Source organism: Strigops habroptila, chromosome 4 (genome assembly GCF_004027225.2).
Source record: "Strigops habroptila isolate Jane chromosome 4, bStrHab1.2.pri, whole genome shotgun sequence".
In the NCBI taxonomy this organism is placed as follows: domain Eukaryota; kingdom Metazoa; phylum Chordata; class Aves; order Psittaciformes; family Psittacidae; genus Strigops; species Strigops habroptila.
In genome coordinates, this window is record NC_046358.1 from 13,738,022 (window position 1) to 13,757,453 (window position 19,432).

Here is a 19,432-nt window from a genome sequence, read left to right on the forward strand (position 1 = left end):
ACCAGTGGGAGTTGGGCTCTGAGCATGGGACCTAAACTCTCTGCTAAACCAGGGCCTGTACCAGCAATAGCATAGCCAGCAGGGCCAGGGCAGTGATCATCCCCCTGTATTAGGCACTGGTGAAGCCTCTCCTTGAATACTATTTTGGGTCCCTCACTACAAGAAAGATACTGAGGTGCTGGAGTGTGTCCAAAGGAGAACAATGAAGCTGCTGAAAGGTGTGGAGCATAAATCTGATGAGGAATGGCAGAGGGAACTGGGGGAGTGTTCAGCCTGCAGAAAAGGAGACTCAGGGGAGACCTTATCGTTCTCTACAACTACCTAAAAAGAAGTTGTGGGGAGGTGGGTGTCGGTCTCTTCTACCAAGTACAAGAGACAGGAGAAGAGAAATAGCTTCAAGTTGCACCAGGAGTGATTCAGATTTGATACTAGGAAAAAATTCTTCACCGAAAGAGTTTTCAAGCGTTGGAACAGGCTGCCCAGGGAAGTGATGTAGTCACCATTCCTGGAGGTATTTAAAAGACATGTAGATGTGGCACTTAGGGACATGGTTTATTGGTGGACTTGCCAGTGCTCAGTTAATGGTTGGACTTGATAAACTTAAAGGTCTTTTCCAGACAATTCTATGTTGAGTGACCACTGCCACTTCTGTACCCTTCAAAAAGCCCTTAGTGGAGGAAAAAAAAGGACTTTTTCCTTAAATGCTGTGCCACAACGCACATCACTCAAGAGAAACAGATGAAAACCCGTAAGTCTGCCCCTTGCTTCTGAGGCACTTTCTCTGTAATCTTCACCAATAGCTATTAAAATGGTTTATGGGTGGTACACATGCACACATGTAATCAAAGACTCCTAGTAACCTAGTCTGTCCTTTGCAAAAAATAACGCTTCCTTTATTTTCCTTGATCTTTTAGCAGCTTGACCCAGCTGCTGAAAGACCAAGCCCTGAGTCCCTAGATAGCCACTGCTTTATTTTCATGAGGCACAAAACTCCTGGGCTCCAGCAGGGAAAGTTACAGCTGTTAGCGGCTTCTCTGCAAAAACCTGGCAGAGAAAATGCTAGAGCTCCAAGTCCTATTGATTTTACCAAGCGACTTGAAACAACAATTAACCTTTCTAAATATGCATCTTTCTTTGAAAAGGAACTGAGATGCATTTTAAAGTTTGCTTTTAAAAATTAATGAATCGATGCAATTTTACATCTATTGACCAATTTAAAATGTCAAGGTTGTAGTAGGAAAGAACACTAAAGAGATGCAGATCTTGTTATGCAGGCACATGGGCACTGTTTTGTTGAACACTTGACTCTGAACACTCGACTCTGAACACTCAGCTCTCAGCTTCAGTTCCTGTCTTTTTAAGTTTTATCTCCTTTAATTCTCTTTAGTGAACATAGTAGATGTCATATGCATTTATAACAACATGGAAAGCATCTTGGTCTTATTCAGAAAGATGCGTACTTCAGTGCATTTCTAGATATGGAGACAAAATCTGTCACATAACATTTATTATTTAAATAGAGACTCAGAACTTAGCTTTCATTCAGGGATATGACTACAGCTACTTAAGACTGAGGTCTACAAGCTCCTCAGCAAACAAGTCCTACCAGGATTCAGTCCTTACTTAGATCTCTTTGAACCAGCTTTCTTATTCCCTGACCACTCATTACAGTGCATCAGAGATTTCTTGCACCTTTTCTTCTTTAGTGTCTTGAAGACAACATGCACTTTACAGAGATGATAAAACACTACTCACCCCAAAGACACTGTGATATCTGAGCATAAGATGAAGAAAGGAACCAATACAGCATATTCATGTCTACTTTAATTTTGGTGGGTTTTTTTTCCCCATAACAACATGTAGTTTCTGTCTATAAGAGTCCCCTTTGCTGAGGCTGCCAAACAGCTGGTGCAATTATCTGCTGATTAACATGGGGCAACAAATCTGTTGGGTTTTTAACCACCTATACAGAATGGCATGACCAAAATACCTAGATTACTCGAGGATAGAAGCGCACCTTGATGTGTGTGTCAGCACACATTTGATGTCAGCAAATAGCCATGTTTTAAGACTTCGAATTAGCTAAATTACTGTTCACTTCAGTGGTAGTTTGCTTAATTGAAAGTACAGAAACTACCACTATAGTGGTAGTTTGCTTAATTGAAAGTAAAGATTGAAATTCTCAATAAAGCCCAGAGCTCTCAGAGTCTCAGGACTACTCCACTGTGTTTGTGTTGGCTCCTGGTTAAAGTTGGTAAGGCAAAGAAGAAAAAAAAAGCCCCCAAACTCCTCACGTTATTGTAAGGAACAAGATCCACATTAGTGGTCATGAAATCACCGCTTCAGATGTCTATAATCTTTGAATTGAAATTAAAGAATTATCAGGATCCAGTCAAACTACCAATAAGCTGGTGAAATGATCTCCAGAAATTCAGCAGAATGCCGGTGAAAGCAAAGCAGCTTCGAAAGGGATTTTGTGATGTGACGAGCCTCAAACCTCCTCTCTTGCTCTGGTGAGACTCCACATCTTTCCTCTGAATATATTTCCATTGCCTTCTCATTCCCTTCTGATCTCCACACATTTAATCTTTCCCTTAGCTGCTTTCTTGCTCACTACAGGAGCTGCAAGGGACATCCCTGCTCCATCTCACATCTGCCTAGTGGCCTGGTAAGCGTTGCTTGAGAGGGAACTGAGCACCTTCAGACAGTAAACACCCTTTAGAGATACAGGAAATGGCATACAAAAAAGGCATTTTTTTCTTCCATAGGCATAACACATTAGCCACTTGCAAATAGATTTTCCTGGTGACCATAAACCCAGATCTCTAAGAGAGGACCTGTCAAACTTGAATTCCATCTTAAAATCATGAAATGGTTAGGTTATTTCAAATAAATTTCTCCTCAGTATAAGCTGCACTGTTAGTTTAAGAGAGACTGAGCAAAATCTTTTCCTTTAGGCTCATTCCTGTGCCCCAGAAATTACAGAGGGATGTCCAGCAGCAGCAGCACTGGCCAGAAGCACTCTGCTTCTACCCAGTGGGCTCTGCAACATGTGCAGGATACAGTGCAGAGGATAAAGCCTCCACACACTGTTTCCTAAAGAAACATCTGGCTACCTTAAAATATGAGGAAATGAAAAACTTATGCTTCAAAATGGGGAAAAAAAGTCTGCATGCATCTCAATAACAGGCTAAAGAGGCTTACAATAAGCTCAATAATACTAAACACTGATGAAGTAAAAGCCTTAAAGAAAAAGGAAGACTGAATTTTAAGCACATTAAGGTGATAGAAATGATCTGCATTTACTTGTCCTACAGATTAGTTCGCTGACTATGCTTTTTTTTTTTCCTGGAGGGCCTTTTAATTATGCATACGAAGCTCATCAAATACAGATGAAGAAGGTCAGAACAATTAGTATAAAACAAACACTTCAGCATAATGCACCATAATGATTATTTTTGCAACAATCAGTTAGCAAGCTCGAAGAATGTTTGATGCATTTTAAACTAAGTCATTATCGGATTTTCCAAATAATCATAACAACAATTCAGCAAATCACCAAGCTAAGCTGCCTGTGTAAGGCCACATTCTGCTAACTAGCTGTTCCTGGGGCATCAAGTTTGCTTCACACACTGGCCTCACTGAAGAAGCTGCAATTTGGCACAAATCGCACTTAGAAAGGGGATATATAAGGACAAGTAAATTGGTAGTAATGTATAGATTTAGTTTACTCTTGCTGCCATTCTCTAATCTTTGTGAGACATCTCAAGTCCAAACCCTTCATATTTTCATGTATTTGTTGCATTACAGTTGTTCACAAAAACCTGGCATGGCAGGGTTCTGATCCAGGAGGATTTTCTGATCCTGGAGGCAGAAAGGCACCCATCTCCATGCCACGGGCAGGGTTTGCTCAGTCCCAGCTCTCTGCAGTGCTGAGGATCCTGTCTGCTCTCAGCTGTGGTCACACAGTGAGCAACAAACAATTGCAAACTTTAAAGTTATCATGTTCTTATTTTGCCGTCAATTTCTACTATCACGTCTAGGTAAAGTTCCTGCAAACCCAAATTTCTGCCTGTGGGAATTTTGGCCTTTTGAGGGCTCTATTGCGTACCCGCATAGATGATTTAAGATCTCCTTTGTCACCCCTGTCTACCTTCATCCCATGCACTCTGAAGCATCACATAGGGCAGTTAAACAAGTAACAGCAAGAAGGAAAAATAGGAAGCAGGACTGGAAAAGAGATAAAACCTTATGTTTCAAGCTTTAACCTACGCCTTCAACAACATTATGCTCAGCATTGCTGGAGACAGGAGCGCTCAGCCTGTGCAAATGAGAAGCTATATTCTTAAAAGGTTTGTCAGGGTGTAGACTGTTAAGTTTTAGTTCATTTTTAAGGAATGGTCATGGTTGTTTTGCTGCTAGCTGCCTGACTACCATACTGTCTAGCACAGCTAACACAACGCCAGTCCTTCTCCCGGTTGCTGTCCATGCATCACACTCAAAGCTCTGCATTTGACACCACAGTGCTGCAAAGGCAGCTTCTTGTTCATGGGATGTGCTCAGTAGATTGCTGGTGGTAGGTGGGAAAAGCATATGGAGCATACGTAGAGCTCTCATGCAAAAATCCCAGACAGGATTTCAGAGACAAGTATTGGGGAGACCTTAGAAATGGAGTCAAACCTCCCTAGCTCCAAAGCTAGTTGATATCTACTTTTGCGCCATGCTAAATTATGGGCATGCAGATTGAGAATGGCTATGAGAACCACCTCAGCTTTTTCTGTCAAAATGTGGTTTCACTGAACGGAAGGGCCACGATTCCTCACCTGGCAGTTCAGCGGCTTTTCCTCACGACACACAAACCCACCTTGACCTCCAACCACGACCATTACCTCCGCCTGACTCTGATGGTGCCGCAGGTAATACACTTAGTGCTTGGGCACTGTATAAAAATCATTTCCCTGGAGAAACCACAGTATGTTTAATGCCTGGACATCTGAAGTCTTTTGCGTGGTGGACTTGTGTGGCGCATGAAAGGCACGGACTCAGAGCATCTTCATGCAGCGAATCACTTTATTGCCTATTGCTCTAGCTTTTATACCATTCTAGCAAAAGATATTTTTAGCCTATTGCTCTACCTTTTATACCAAGCTAGTTTTAGCACATATCATGTTTAGTTCCTGGTTTACAGTTTTGTTTTTTCAACATTCTTCGTTGTTTCACAAACAGTCCCAAAATAACCAGTTCCTTATCTTTCTGTTCTCCTGCTCCTGTCCAGCTGGCTTGTTCTGCTTAATCACACAGTGTACTTTGCTTCTTCTTTAACTATTTCTTCTCCAGCCAAGCAGTTACTTCTCTTTGGCAAAAATCAAATAGTTTCCATCCTCTCCTACAGACCTGAGCTGGGCACGTGTGGGATCCATCGCTGGTGCTGCGAGGTCAGTGGGTGCACATGAGTCGCTGAACATTAGAAGAAACAAGAAAACTTGTCAGGAAGGCAACATCCTCTTGGTATGATGGCTTTCACTCCCCACCTACCTACCATGCTCACAGGACATTTCAAATAACTGAGAATCAATGGAAGATGTCTCTACGATTCAAAGTAAATGGGTATTTGTATGTTATTAATGTTACAGGAATGACCTTTTTGTACAGCAGTGTTAAGAGTGAGATTGTGCCTCCAGGATCTACTCCAGAGCATACTGGGAGTTAAGGGGAGTCTGTCCATGAGCTGTAAGAGATTGTGTTGTGCTTTTACAAACAAGACTGTGCACTGAAAATGTGAGGATGACAGGGGATGGAGGGAGACTGGGAGGGAGAAAGAGGGAGGACACATCTAGATGCTCCCCAGACACAGGCCCATACCTGTGTGCACAGTCACACCCAGCAGTCACCAGAAGACCTGCCACTTCTATTGGCTGGTTTTGGAAATGGCCAAGACAATGGCTTATGCAGCCGCTGGATATTTGGGAAGCTGCAGTTACTGTTGCCCACATGTACGTTCCAGACACCTATTTGGGAACTGCCTCCTATGAGTTTTTATAGTTCTTACATTCTTGGAAGAGTTTGGAATTAATTTATTATTGATTTATGCTACATTAATAGCAAGTCCAGAGGAAATGTAAATAATTTTCCAAATGGGTGTTGTAAAACTCCTTGATTAAGTCTATAGCTAAATTTTGGGAACAAACATATGTCCTTGCTTACAATTGGCTCATTAGCCTTTATCTTGATTTTCATTAACTATGCACCAAAACACCGTGGTGACGGTTTTCTTAAACAAAGAGAGTAAAGCAGCTGCCTGCTCCTCTGCACAGTGCTGAAAAGGGGACCGGACATGAATCCTTCTCCAATGCTTCAGGAGGAAGAGCAAAATGTTACATGCAATATATAGTGAACAGTAAATTATTTAGGATCTCCTTTAATGCTGTTTACTATCATGAAGAAGACGTACTGTAGGAATCAGCTTGGAGCGTGACATGGCAGCTCACAAACCACCCTTGTTGAGAATAAGTCATTCCCGAAGTGTGGACACTCTGCAGGTTTCATAAATGGTCTTTCCCCTTGCTCTGATTCCCTTCTGACACAAACCTGACCCCTAAACTTTAATTGGTGGAACTTTAGTCACCCACATCACACCTGCCTGGATGACTGGACACAACCAGCCATGTAACAAGGAGATTTTTATTAACACAAATCCACCAGCTATGCAGGTTGGTAATGATTCTGACCTTGCTGGGAATTCATTACTTTTTGTCCTAAAACATTTAGTGGCTCTAAATCTCACACAGACAACGTCTTGCAGAAGTACAGCCCTTCAAGCTTAGGAACTGAACAATATGCCTGTTCCTCTACAAATTTATGTTTGTAGAGGTAGATTATGTGTATATATAAAACCAAATCAAGAAAGGAATTAATGTACCTGTTACATGAGAGCCATCACCACAAGCTACATCTGTAAATGTAAACGCTGTGCTCATTGCTTCAGAAGATGAATTTTATAGACAAGCTCACTGGGTTAATGCCTAGATCATGTTCTTTTCTTATATTCTTGGCATGTTTTTTGTCTCCAGACATCAGCCATCTCATTGCTTTGCATGTTTTTGAAATACAGTAATGGGAACACTAAAAGGAAAGGTGAGCAGAGGACACTGACAGCTACTGAACTGTGCAGTGAGGAAGTGATCAATCCAGGTTTCATCCACTTAATTTTCAGCAAACATAACGAGTACCTTTGTTTTGCTCTTCTTTTAAGCCTTGTTGTCAAGGATACAATGATATGCCCGGTCAGAAGATGAATCTGTTATGAAGAACTACTTTTCATTGGCATTTACTCAATCAAACTTGACATGAAGGCAGCATCTGTCCAGTAATTTTTTAGTTAAGTAAAGTCATTATTTATAATATCCAGCTCAACAACAAAAACCATAAATCTTTCTAAAAGCCAGCTAGAATGGCACTGAATGCACTTATTTTTTGTCTGAGAAATGTCGGAAGGAAGGGCTTTGTAGTGGACATGCACATTCTCTTATGATTGAGGTGAAGGGTTCAAATGCAGCATAGGCGACAACAGTGAGAATAAATTTGATGGTCTACATGCACAGGATTACCATAAACGTGGCTACTGAAGCTCACAGTGAATGGTCGTACCCAGCCTGCAAGCAGCACTTAAGTCACGCAGGTTGCATATCCAAGCCCAAACACTCCTGTTCCATCAGCTACATCCTATAATGAAGTACATTACATAGCATATAGTCCCAGATTTATGTACGTTATTGCAAGCTGCTTCTGCTCAAAAAACAAACAGCTCTGTCTATAAGCTCTACCTAGCACAACGTACTAAACATGTATCAGCTTACACAGAGCAGAGCTATAATCTTTCCATCATTCACTGATCACTTGTTTGAAAACAAAAATATTAGCCTTTCATTTCCTGCTCTCTTTTGAAGCACAAACTGGGCTCCAAGAAGAGGTTTTATGGCAAATATGTGGCTTGGGCAGCATTTAACCCTCTTGCTTCCGCGGATGCTGGCACAGGAAGGCTGATACATTGTCAGTATCATACACTGAAAATACAGATAAACTGAAGGCTTTTTTCCACAAAACCATGTTTTTTGGGGCAGTCTTTCTCCACACCAGCAATGACTGAGATCTTTTAATTCTTAAGCAGTTCAGAAAAGCACTGACAGTAGAATTTATCGAAAATATATCTTGCTAGCCAAACCTGATTTTTTTTTTCCAATAATCTCATCAAAGCAGATTCAAGGAATCTATATTATATTTGGAGTGATGTGGCAGATACTGTCTCAGAGAAATTCTACCTTGAAAAGTCATTAAATAGGCTTAGATAGAACTTTCATGTGGGCTGGAAATTAATTGAAGGCAGCATACAAAAGGTAATGATGAATATTAATGTTCTGAGTTGGTGGCAATATCTAATAGGGTGAGATTTTTATCTACTGTGGATGGGGAAATATTACAGAGAGACATTAAAACCCGTGTGATTTCAATTAAGAAAAAAGTCAGGTTAATACACATATAGGTTTGGAAGGAAAAACGTTCAGCAGAAGTGTGAATTTTTAGAGTAGAAAGATGCTTACCATGAGCAGCCAGGATACAGCAGTAGATGTTCAGAATGAGCACTGACCACTCATGGCTCCCACGTTCCCTTCATCTGTGGCCATGTCCTGCCCACACTGCTGAAAACAGAGCTGCTGAGAACTTTGGTGGGTCTTGGGGACCCCATGGGCACTGAGTCTGCACTGCTATCGGGAGGCATGAAAATGCCAGGTGAAACTTCAGTCTGCAGATGGGGATGTAACTCACAGTAGGGGTTCAGAGACATCACTCCATCTTTGTTTTCAATGCGATGCACCTGATTGTATTATGAATATACATACAAATAGATGTTCTTCATTATAGAAGCTATAGTCAGTTATTTCCCCCTCTTCAGAAGCTACTAAAGTAAAACATGACTGAAACCATTTCTGTTTCACTGAAGGGTGTTTTTTCCTGTTACTGGACTCCATATTGTCAAGTGCACACATATAAGTTTCCATTTAATGAATTCCAGGGCATTTAAAAATTATGGTAAGAGAAGTTCCATTTTACTATTTTGCTTTGAAAACTCAGGTCAGTGCACACCTAAGTACAGAAACCTTCATCCCTCAAAGATAAATATTGCAAACCACTGGAGAACTAATCTTGGAAGATCTGGTAACACTGATTGCCCTGGAGGGGCAGGTGATTGCTGAGAGCATTCAAAGCTAATGTCAGTATCAAGTAGCAATTCATTGCGCAGAATGTGGGCAATCCTATGAATCAGTAGGCAGAGAATATGCCTGACCTTGCCAGGGCAACAGCTCTTGGCTGAACTCTGCAGTGATGCCTCATATACACCAATCTTCAATTTTCTATAAAGCAAATGGCAATAAACTCCCATAGCCATCAGTGCAAGTCTTAGAATTGGTTTGCTTGAGTAAGTGTAGCACAGGAGTCTTGGGATTGCGTTCAGCAGCCCATCACCATAGTATCTGTCATAGTATGGACCATCTTTGGGGAGATGCTTGGACTGGGCACAAAATGGATGGACAAAGGAGCACAATTTGCACAACATTTTCCATTTAGAAATGTTCTTAGATCAACTGAGCTGTGCTTGGACTACATTAATAAAAAAAATGGCCAAGTGCTATTCTTAAAGTACACACTCACATGTCTGCTTGGGCAGAAAGACTTTCTTACACTTACCGTGGTGGAATAGCTAAACTGTTTTCTGCCCTAAAAGGAGCACACACTTTATGGGAAGATAGATACAAAACCCACTATGGCCAGAGATATATGTAATGGAGACAGACAGGAGACACTTGTATTCATTTTGAAGTTGTTCCAGTAAAACAGAAAAGCAGTTTAGGTAATAATTAAAGATTACACTAGTCTCCTTGGCAGAAGATGAGGGAAATAACACAGTACCACAGGGCTCATCAGTTCTCCAAAATGTTGAGACTTTTCTTTAAGCCAAGATTTGTAAAGGGAAAACATTTAGGAGTTCAGCAACCGGCAACTGGGAAATAAAAATTTTGCATCTTTTAGGTTATGCTGGTAACTACTATGGCTGAAAAGAAGAAGCTTGTTCCAATGGTGCGTGTCACAGTCAATGATCATTTATCCATGGTAAAAAAATATAAGCGAGCTGTCAGTCAAACACAGAAGGTCAGCCAGCTGGAAGCTTAGAAATAATTTTCTAGAGCTGCATGAAAACAAGAATATTATTTCTCAGAAAAATAGAAAAGGAAAAAACAAACAAAGAAACAATCCAAAACCCAAACCGCTTTTTTTTGTCTGAGCCCAAAGACAACCTAGGTCTCCTGGAACTCTCCAGGACAAGGTCCTCGGCAGAGTAGTGGAAGTGCGTTCCCTCAATCTGCTGGGATATAAAATACTGAAGGTGGCAAGGGAAGAGTGGGAGCCTCCAGAGCAGTCCTGTGAAGCACAGTTCTAGCAGGTTCTCTGCAGTGCTTTTTGCTGGATTGTGCACTTGAAAACCTGGTGTTTTGCATATCTCCTTTTGCCAATTACCCACATGATGGTACTTTAGCCTGCTCTGGCACACCTCTGGCATTTAATGTCTTTAAATATTGACAGATGGATCGTTGTCTCCTGTTACTCAGTGAAAGCTGGGAGCATAATGCTAAGCTGATTAAAAGAAAGGGAATCACCAGTTAAATCCATTTCTTCCTGACTTCTAAGGAACTACCTTCTCATTGCTTAAGGGATACATCTTTGTGAAAGATCTGGCTCCTGAAATAGCAGTACAAACACTCCCTGGATGCTCTTGCAAGGGGCAGACTTTCTTCTTATCCTGCTCAAAGAGTTTTCCCTCTCCTTACCCTGCTGTGTAAAAAGAGCAGGTTTTTGTCTTACCTTGCAAAAGAATCAATTTTGTTCTTTCATTAGAGAGGAAAAAAAAAACCCAACCCAAAACTCAACAAAGCCTGCTACTTAAAAAGAGAATTGTTTAGCACCTCAGGGTCCAAACCTACAGCAAACCATGTTGTCCAGACCATTGCATCTGCCCAGACTGGTTATTGATCTGAAGAGACTAAAGTGAAATTCAGGTGCTAAGAAATAAAGAGACTATTTGAGCCTCACCCAGCAGGTAAGCCAAGAGGAGCAGCCAGTGCTTCTACCTCTATCATGTCCTGCCTTGTTCCTCTGGCCAGATGAAAAAGGTATTTAATCAGGGTTTCTAGAAGCCTTTATTTTAATGCCTCAGAAAACACTAATCAATTGTAGGGTTGTGAGCCAAGAAGTGCCACTGAAATGACATCCTGACCTCAGAGCGGGAGACACAAGGGGAAAATTTGGGAACTACTCATTTTACTATTCACATGTCAATATTATACCTGCAGCTGATCATAAGATTCTGCTGTAATCAAATGCATTTCAGTGTAAACACACTTTAAACTGGAAGTTTACATTTGCTGATCTCTGAGGTGGGATCTATTAGGCCCAAAGTGCTGAGCTTGGCAAGTGTCTGTGCCTGATCTCACCTCCACTCCATGAGCAAATGCCTTTTCACAGACATTAGTACGTTCCTAACTGTTTGCAGGGTTGCTCCATTGTTAATTGACCCTATAAAAACTATCAAACAGAAGTCTCCACTTTTTTTTAAACTGGAAGCTTACAGTGTGGAGGTAAATGAAGATAGAAAACTAGTCAAGGGAAACCAAAATTAATCATTCTTCTAAGAACTTACAGGTATGAATATGTATGATACATTATAGATGTGACTGATGAATGGCCTGTAAATCATCAGAAGTAATGGCTTACACTAAGTAATGGAGGTTCCTCTTTCAAGATGAAACATTAGTCACTTAAATGCCTTCCACATCACACTGCAAAAAATCCTTTTGGCTATTTAATGTAAGTACTGTTTTCTTTATAAGAATTTATTAAAAAACTCCGTTGTTCCTGGTTTAAATATGGCACGCCATTATTCAAAATAAATACTCCAGCTGCTATTTCCTTGCATCACCTTTGGTTTTGCTGTTATTGTTTTGTCAGTGTTCAGCAATTATTTATTCAATATTTTGCTTAGTTGGATCTCTGGGTGCTTATGGACCTTCAAAGGGTGAACAAACAATGGCATTACCCATTGCATTATATACATTTAAGAAGTTGCAGGCTTTTCTGCCCATATTCAGGCACACTCACATGTGTCTTTCTGCAACAGCTGCAACAGACTGGGGCTTTGCAAAACAACAGCTTGGACCAGGTAATCAGTAGAAGAGATGATTCCTCCAGATTTGTTAAGCATTGGTAAATGGCCCTTGTCCAGACTTGTTTCTTCTGACCAAGAAGTATATTGGAATTTTATCCACACAAAATCTTAATGAATATGATGCATTTTCTGTGTTCCCTCTTGAAAGTGATGACTGTCCCACACAGCTTTCCTAAGCAATTCAAGTTTTGGCATTTTAATTTAATGTTTATCTATTTGACCATTAACTTTACATTGAGCTATCCACATAACCATGCCTACCTACCATCCATTACCGTGCTTCAAAGCAAATACCACTCTCCTCTTGAGCTGTCAGAGGAGGAGGAAAACAGGAAAAACCTGGAGTGTCTCCTGCCTTCTCCAAGTTCCATACTTCCAAGCTTGTCATGAATCCTTCCCTTCTAAACTGGTATGATTAGGCTAGAAGATATAAAAAAGGCCCTGTGTCACTGCTACCATTCATTAAGTAAAACTAATTTTGCTAAGGAATTCACCAAAACCCAAAGAAAATTTCACCTGAGGTCAGTTTTTCTATTCAGGTTTGTAAAGCAGCTCTGGAAAACCAACCACATAATGCTTATACTGAATTGTATTGCATTTGCTATTTGATGGTCTGGTAACACTTTAATAGTCTTGAATGAGCATTTAATTTAGATTTAATAGGGCAGCTTCTCTGTTGTAATTAAATATCAATTGATTGTTAAAAGAGCACTTGCTAGATTTAATATATGAGATGAACCTGGGTTGCTATATAATTAACTCAGAACATAACAATAAAAGTGTAATTAAATTTCTAGAACACAGAACTTGTAAAAAAGTTTATCAAGTTGGTGGACACGAGAGGAATTAAATAAAAATTTTTCAAAATTGTGTTTAATAATGATCCTACAATCTATTAATTAGTTTGGTTAACTATTGATGATTTTGACCTTTGATGCAGAGATTCCTTTGAGATGGAAATCAAACTATGAAAGTGACTGTTCCCACTAGGCATGCATGGCATCAAGAGACAGTTTTCTTCAAACAGGTATAGATGAAATGTCAGGCATCTAATGGACTTTTAATGTTTTTTCTGCATTAATAGTGTTTATAGTATCTGCACTTTAAAAATCCAGCCTTTTAAATATTAAATTCATCATAATTTACAAATCGTAGAATGGTTTAGACTGGAAGGAACCTCAAAAATCATCTAGTGTCCCTGCAAGTCCATTTACTAACTACCAAATAGGTAATTAATTCCCACTCTATTTTTCTTATTTTGCTTTTGCCATTACTGCTGCAGATATTTTTTTTAATAGGGTCAGTCACTTAAAAATGGAACAGCCAAAAAAACCCCAGACAGAACAATGGTTTTGACTATTAATCATGAAATGCCATCCATGGGCAGAGCATTTAATCCTACATCAGTATCAGCCTCCACCCAACTAGCTAGAGAAAAACAAGAACAAAAATGATGCAAGCATCTTAGAAATTCATTTCAAAGTATGTTTACAGGCTGGCACTGGTCTGAACTTAAATTACATATGTAAGGCCCCTCACTACTAAATTAAGATATTTTTTCATTGCAAGACATCACCAAGACTCTCTTTGCAACTATGCCACCCACAAGCATCTTGCAATATGCCTGTAAAGCAGTGACACATGCCTGCAACATGCTTTCTTCCCCACAACATATGCTGCCCACTAAAAACAAACAATAACATAGCAGAACATTCATAATTCCTGTTGTGCCCAGGGTCCCTGGCCCAGACAGCCCAACCCACTGCCTACCAGTTTCAATCATTTTTCTTTCATTCAGATTTAAGGAGGCAAAGTTTTTTCAATAAATGCCATTTAAAATAAAGCAGCTGTGATTCCATTCTGGGATGTTGAGGTGCATGCAGCAGCTACTTGGTTTCGTGACAACAAATCCCAAATTCAAGTGCATTGAAATATGATTTTGTTGTTGGCTTTTTTTTTTTTTTTCATTCTCCCTGTCAAAACCGTTCCCGGTGTTTGACAAAAAAATAGTAAAACCAGGACTGATTTTTAAGTCAACTCTTTCCCAGAAAACCCCACAAAGGGTACGTTTTATGCAATGGAAATAGAACTGCTAATAGTAAGGAAGTCTTGTAGGGTGCTGTGCATTGTTCAAAGGATGGAGGAAGAAGGAAGAGATAGATGATCAGGCCAGTGCAATGCTCAAATAGAAGGACATTAATGACGGCTCTTGTCACACAGTCCCTTCGGGTGTCATGATTTTGGGAAGAAGGGTGGAACTTCCTTTTAATTCACATTTTTTCCATTGAACATGAGAGAAGCACAGGTTAAGAAATTCCTCCAGCAACAGAGCTGCTGAGCAGCGTAAGTGAATACAGGACAGCCTCTTCAATCACACTGTTTGCTTTTGTCCAGATAGTGTTTTCGAATGAGTCCAGGTAGAAATGAAGTGGAACATGATAATTTTTCTTGTGGTGCCATACCCAGGCCAGAGAGCTCGGGTTTTATTTATATTTTAGAGGCGTAACAAGCCCACATTTACAGCACACTGAAGCCAGCTTGGAGGACATGGATAGAAGTAGGCTTACCCGCAGGCTGACTTTTATTAAAGCTTGAAAAGCCAGTGAGCAGGGAACCAGGAAGCAAATATTACTGCCTAACAGACGATAGCACAATTCAGATCACAGTGAAAATAATGGAGCAAATTCATTACTGTTTGAGGTCTGCAGGCTCTGGCAGCTCTTGCTCCTCTGTATGTGTGTGTTCCCGGTACAAACTTGCCTTTAGGAGTGTTTGCATGGCTGGGACATTTGAGAGGAATTGAGCACAGCAGGAGACATGGTAAATGTTGGTAAATCAGAGGCTGCAAGCAGACATTGCAGTGCTGGTTTGCTTGATTTGCAGTGCAGTGCGCTTCAGCACATGTGTGCCCGTGCATGCACATCCACCCTTTGTGCACCCCTCTGTCTGCCAGCTTCCCCAGTGTCTATGCTGGTGAAGACCAAGCCATCAACCGCTTCTGTTCATTACCATTAACAGGCAATCAGGATGGCAAGACGTGCAGACATCACATTCATCTGGCCAAAATACCCTGGAATAAAGAGGCAGGTTTTGAACCTCCTACTATAAAGATGGCTAAAGCATCCCTGTATCTTCATTTCCTGTGAAAAATGTGCTTGTCCAACCAATCCCTAAGAGCCTAGTCCTTTAGCACACACACTCTTCAGGTAAGGAGCATCTCTTGCTAGAAACTTGCACATCTCCTGCCATGGTGAATCCCTAAACTGGATAAAGCCATTAAACTCTACCCTAATATAAACATTAAATAATAAAGCTAAAATCTTCATTAAGGGCAAAATATCCTATAATCACTCAATACAGACAACGGCAGAACTGGGACCTATCCCTTTGGAGGCTGGAGAGAAAAGTATGACAACTCACTCCTAAAATTCAAGAATCGCAGCCACTAAATAATGGGGGCAACTGCTGTGGCAGGCAATTCCTTCTGCTTATAGGGATGAGATTTTTGTCCTAAGTCCCTTCCCAGTATCAATAATGAAATGTGACAACGGAAATGAAAGAAAGCACTTATCTGGTATTGCTTTTAGCACAACAGTAAGGATATACTTGCATTTTTTTATTTGATTTTTAGGTCTTACTTGCATATCTTATTTCTCCCCAAAGTGCTTGCGGAAAATTAGCACCAACCTTCTGTAACTTGCAGGGTACAATTTACCAATATGTAAATCTTACCTTCACATAACTCAAAAATAGTAAAGCTTAAAGGCTTTGCAGCTGAGAACCAAACTGATCCAGCTCTCTGGAAAGTTAATGCAAAATCTCCCATTGACTTTTATAGGCATTAGAGCAAACCCTCAGCTGACTTTATAATCTACAAAGGGAAAATGAGATTTCCAGAAAATTGGCTCAGCATTATTTTAACACTATAAATGTTTCTACTTGGAAACAGTAGACTTTGCATGTTTTTCTCCCAATCCAAAGATAAAAATGTTCCCATAAAAAATACTTTGTTAAAATGCTTTTTGGAGAAAGTCCCATCCTTGAAAGATGCATTTGCTAAGGATATCTCAGAAGTGACTTTCTCATTTGAGAACACCTAATTTCCACCAGAATGGTAATTGCTCATATCATTACTTTCTAAGTAGGCAGTAACTTTCCTTCCTTCCTTTCCTCCTGCCAAAAGCCTTCCCATTCCTGTCTTTATAGCTACTTCTCCCCCCGCCCCAACCTTTTATTACAGCAAGGAAGTAATTAAACCCCAAACATTTCTACCATTACCACAACAGGAAGGATATAGATCAAGAATATAGCATATCGAAATTCTAAAAATTAAGATCCTTGTAACTTATCTGGCTCTCCTTTTCCCCCATGAACCAACCATGGTTACAAACAGAAGCTTCAGCCCTCTTCTCCAGAGGCGCAGGATGAGATGTCCTGTTACTTAGGCTCATCCATGGGCAAGCGCAGGGTGATGGGCCTTTCCTTCTAATGAAAGAAAACATACAGTAATTTGTTAAAATGTAGTAACTGGGTTGTCAAGCTGAAATTTTAGTGGGAGTAGACAGACAAAAATCTTAATTTTCAAAACACATGCAGGTATGGAACTACTCTGCTTTCATAGTGTATTTGTGCTAATTTAACAATTTTTTGCATCAGCTTTTACTAATTTTATTTATTTTTCAAAATAGAAACACCATAATAACCAGGAGAACTTTTGCTGACAAAACTCCAGGAAAACCCTCTCCCTCAGCACACCCCCAAAAATTTTTTGTACTGTGAAAATGGTTTATTTTCTCATTTGGATACCTTCATTTTGATGCAGTAACACATCTTCAATCAAAGCATTACCCCATACTTGTTGCATTTTTCCACTTCCAAGTGAAGCTCTGAAAATGCACATACACAGAAAATGAGAGCTGTACAAATCAATTGGTGGCAGGATACTCCCACTGCCACTCAGATTTCCTCCCTCACCTTGTCTATTTAGAACTCTGGAAAATTTCTGTAAGCGGAGAGCTTGGCTGCAGCCTCTCCACTAATAAGCGCCTTTATTAGCATTCACTTTACATCAGCAGAAATAAAGCTACCTTTCTTGGGTTTTTTTTTTTTTCCTTGTGGGAAGAACAAACAAAAGCTTTATTATTCTCTGCATTGTCTGCAGAAGTCAGACAACTGCTTGGCTTCAATGAAGATCAAATATTAATGCCATATCCCAAGCAGGATTTTTGAAGCTATCAGCATCTCATGCTTGTTGAAAAGAGTGGCTGGAGAAAACTCTTTACAGAGAAGTCCTTTAAAGTGTGTGATGCTCGCAGATGAAAAACAGTAGGTTGTTGAATGCAATTTTTGAAAAAATTGGGAGAAGCTATGGTAGGCCAGTCAGACAGCCCTGCCAAATAATCATCGTGGAAACAAGCAGAGGCAGGGACTCATTTTCAAATATGGAGCTTCAGAAATGATGAGGGGGGAAAAGCTGGGGTTTGCCTTTCCTGTAGGTGCACCAGCTGCAGTGCCAGGCTGGAGCTTCAACCTAATGCCATCCCACCGCCACTGGATTAAGACAGACAAGATGTGAGAAAGAGCAGCAGCATTGTCAGTTCTGCTAAAAATGACCCCTATCAATTTGCCAGCTTTGGGTAGTGACAGTTATTGCCTAAAATAATAATTTATATTCTCTTTCCTCTTCACATTTTTCCACCTTAATCTTGCAGGTGGAGGCAGAGACTTATTTTGCTTATATTCACAGCAAGCCCTGTAACACAAGGGATCAGGAGGGGAGGCAGGAGAGAGGAAGAATGAAGACCACAAGAATGGGATGGTCCTCCAGTCTCAGAGAGGAGATGGAGGGAAATTTCCTAGAAAAGTGGGAGCATTTTCATGCTTTTGACAGAGTGTTTTTTGTTGGTTCACTCCTGTTTTTAGCATTAGTGCCCTCCTAGAACAGCTAAGCACTGCCTTTCATTGGAGAAGCGGCATAAGCTCCAGAAGAAATCTCTCCTGGAGCCCTACAAACATCCCTCAAAGCAGAAGACATTGCAGACCTCTACCAGGTGTTGAGAGAAGGAGAAAGAGCCTTTGTTTCTGGGTAACATTTAGTTCCTATCCTTTCCCACCACTGCCAGAGGAGGCCCTGGGGCGGGTGGGCATGGTCCAACTTATGACAGTATGTGATCCAGTCACGCAACACCCCAAAGGGACGAGTCACAACCCTCCTTCTGAACCAGAGACTCTGTCTGCACCCTGTGATCAGAAACATGGCCAGATCCCTCAGCCTTTGCTCTTGTAGCAACCATCCCAAATGGAAGAATTTAACTTATTTCAGAGACTTTGAGGAGATGGAGATTTCTGTTTGCCATTTTTTTAAAAAAATCCCATCATACAATAAAAATTCCAACTGTACTTTTCTACTTGTATGAAGATTTAGGAGCTCCTATCAGGAATATCTTTCTGAATTTCCTGGAGCTTGCGTGCCTAAACACCTGACTAATGATTTTTTCTCCAGTGTCATCACCTAGTTAAATCTGTTGCCTAAAACCAATTTGCACAGAAGAGTAAGAATCCATAATGTTTAAATTCATTTGTTATTCATGAAACAATCATCCCCAAAATCTTTTCCAACCCTGGTAGTGTAAACATGGCCATCCAGGTGTTCAATGGGTTAATCCTAACCCAGCCTGCCTATGTCAGCTGCTGAAAACTCTTTGGAAATATTACCTAAAGGTGATTAAAACACAAGAATGACCGTACTGAGTCATACCAAAGGTCCATCCTGGCTCAACTCCTCTCCACAAGCATGGCCATGGCTAAACCAGCTTCTAGCTTGGAGATCTGCTGAGCAGGAGGTGTGGCAAAAGCTGCTGCATATGCTTCAAATCCTGTTTAAAGTATAAGAGTTTAGCTTTGGAAAACAGTGTTATAATTTACAACAAAAGGACCCTCAAAATCTTTCAAGAAGGGACCATAAACAAAACACACATTCCACTCAGAGCTAGACTCTCTAGATATATTTTGTTTCTAAATAGGACCACTTTCATTAGGTTGGCTGCTAATTAAAAGGTTTTTTACACTGCTGGATTTACAAACAGATTTCTCACTCCTACTGCTTTCATTGTACATCACAAAGAAACCAGAATGTGTTCTTTCAAAGTCCTTAAC

At 40.5% G+C, this 19,432-nt stretch overlaps 1 long non-coding RNA gene across 1 annotated transcript; it reads right to left on the reverse strand.

The window, feature by feature from the left end:
* Positions 1-477: 477 nt before the first annotated feature.
* On the reverse strand, positions 478-18,578 carry LOC115607544. Its single transcript, XR_003991272.1, has 3 exons — positions 18,568-18,578; positions 10,844-10,849; positions 478-608 (listed from the first exon to the last, which is right to left on the reverse strand). It is a non-coding gene; the product is annotated as an uncharacterized LOC115607544 (long non-coding RNA).
* Positions 18,579-19,432: the final 854 nt, after the last annotated feature.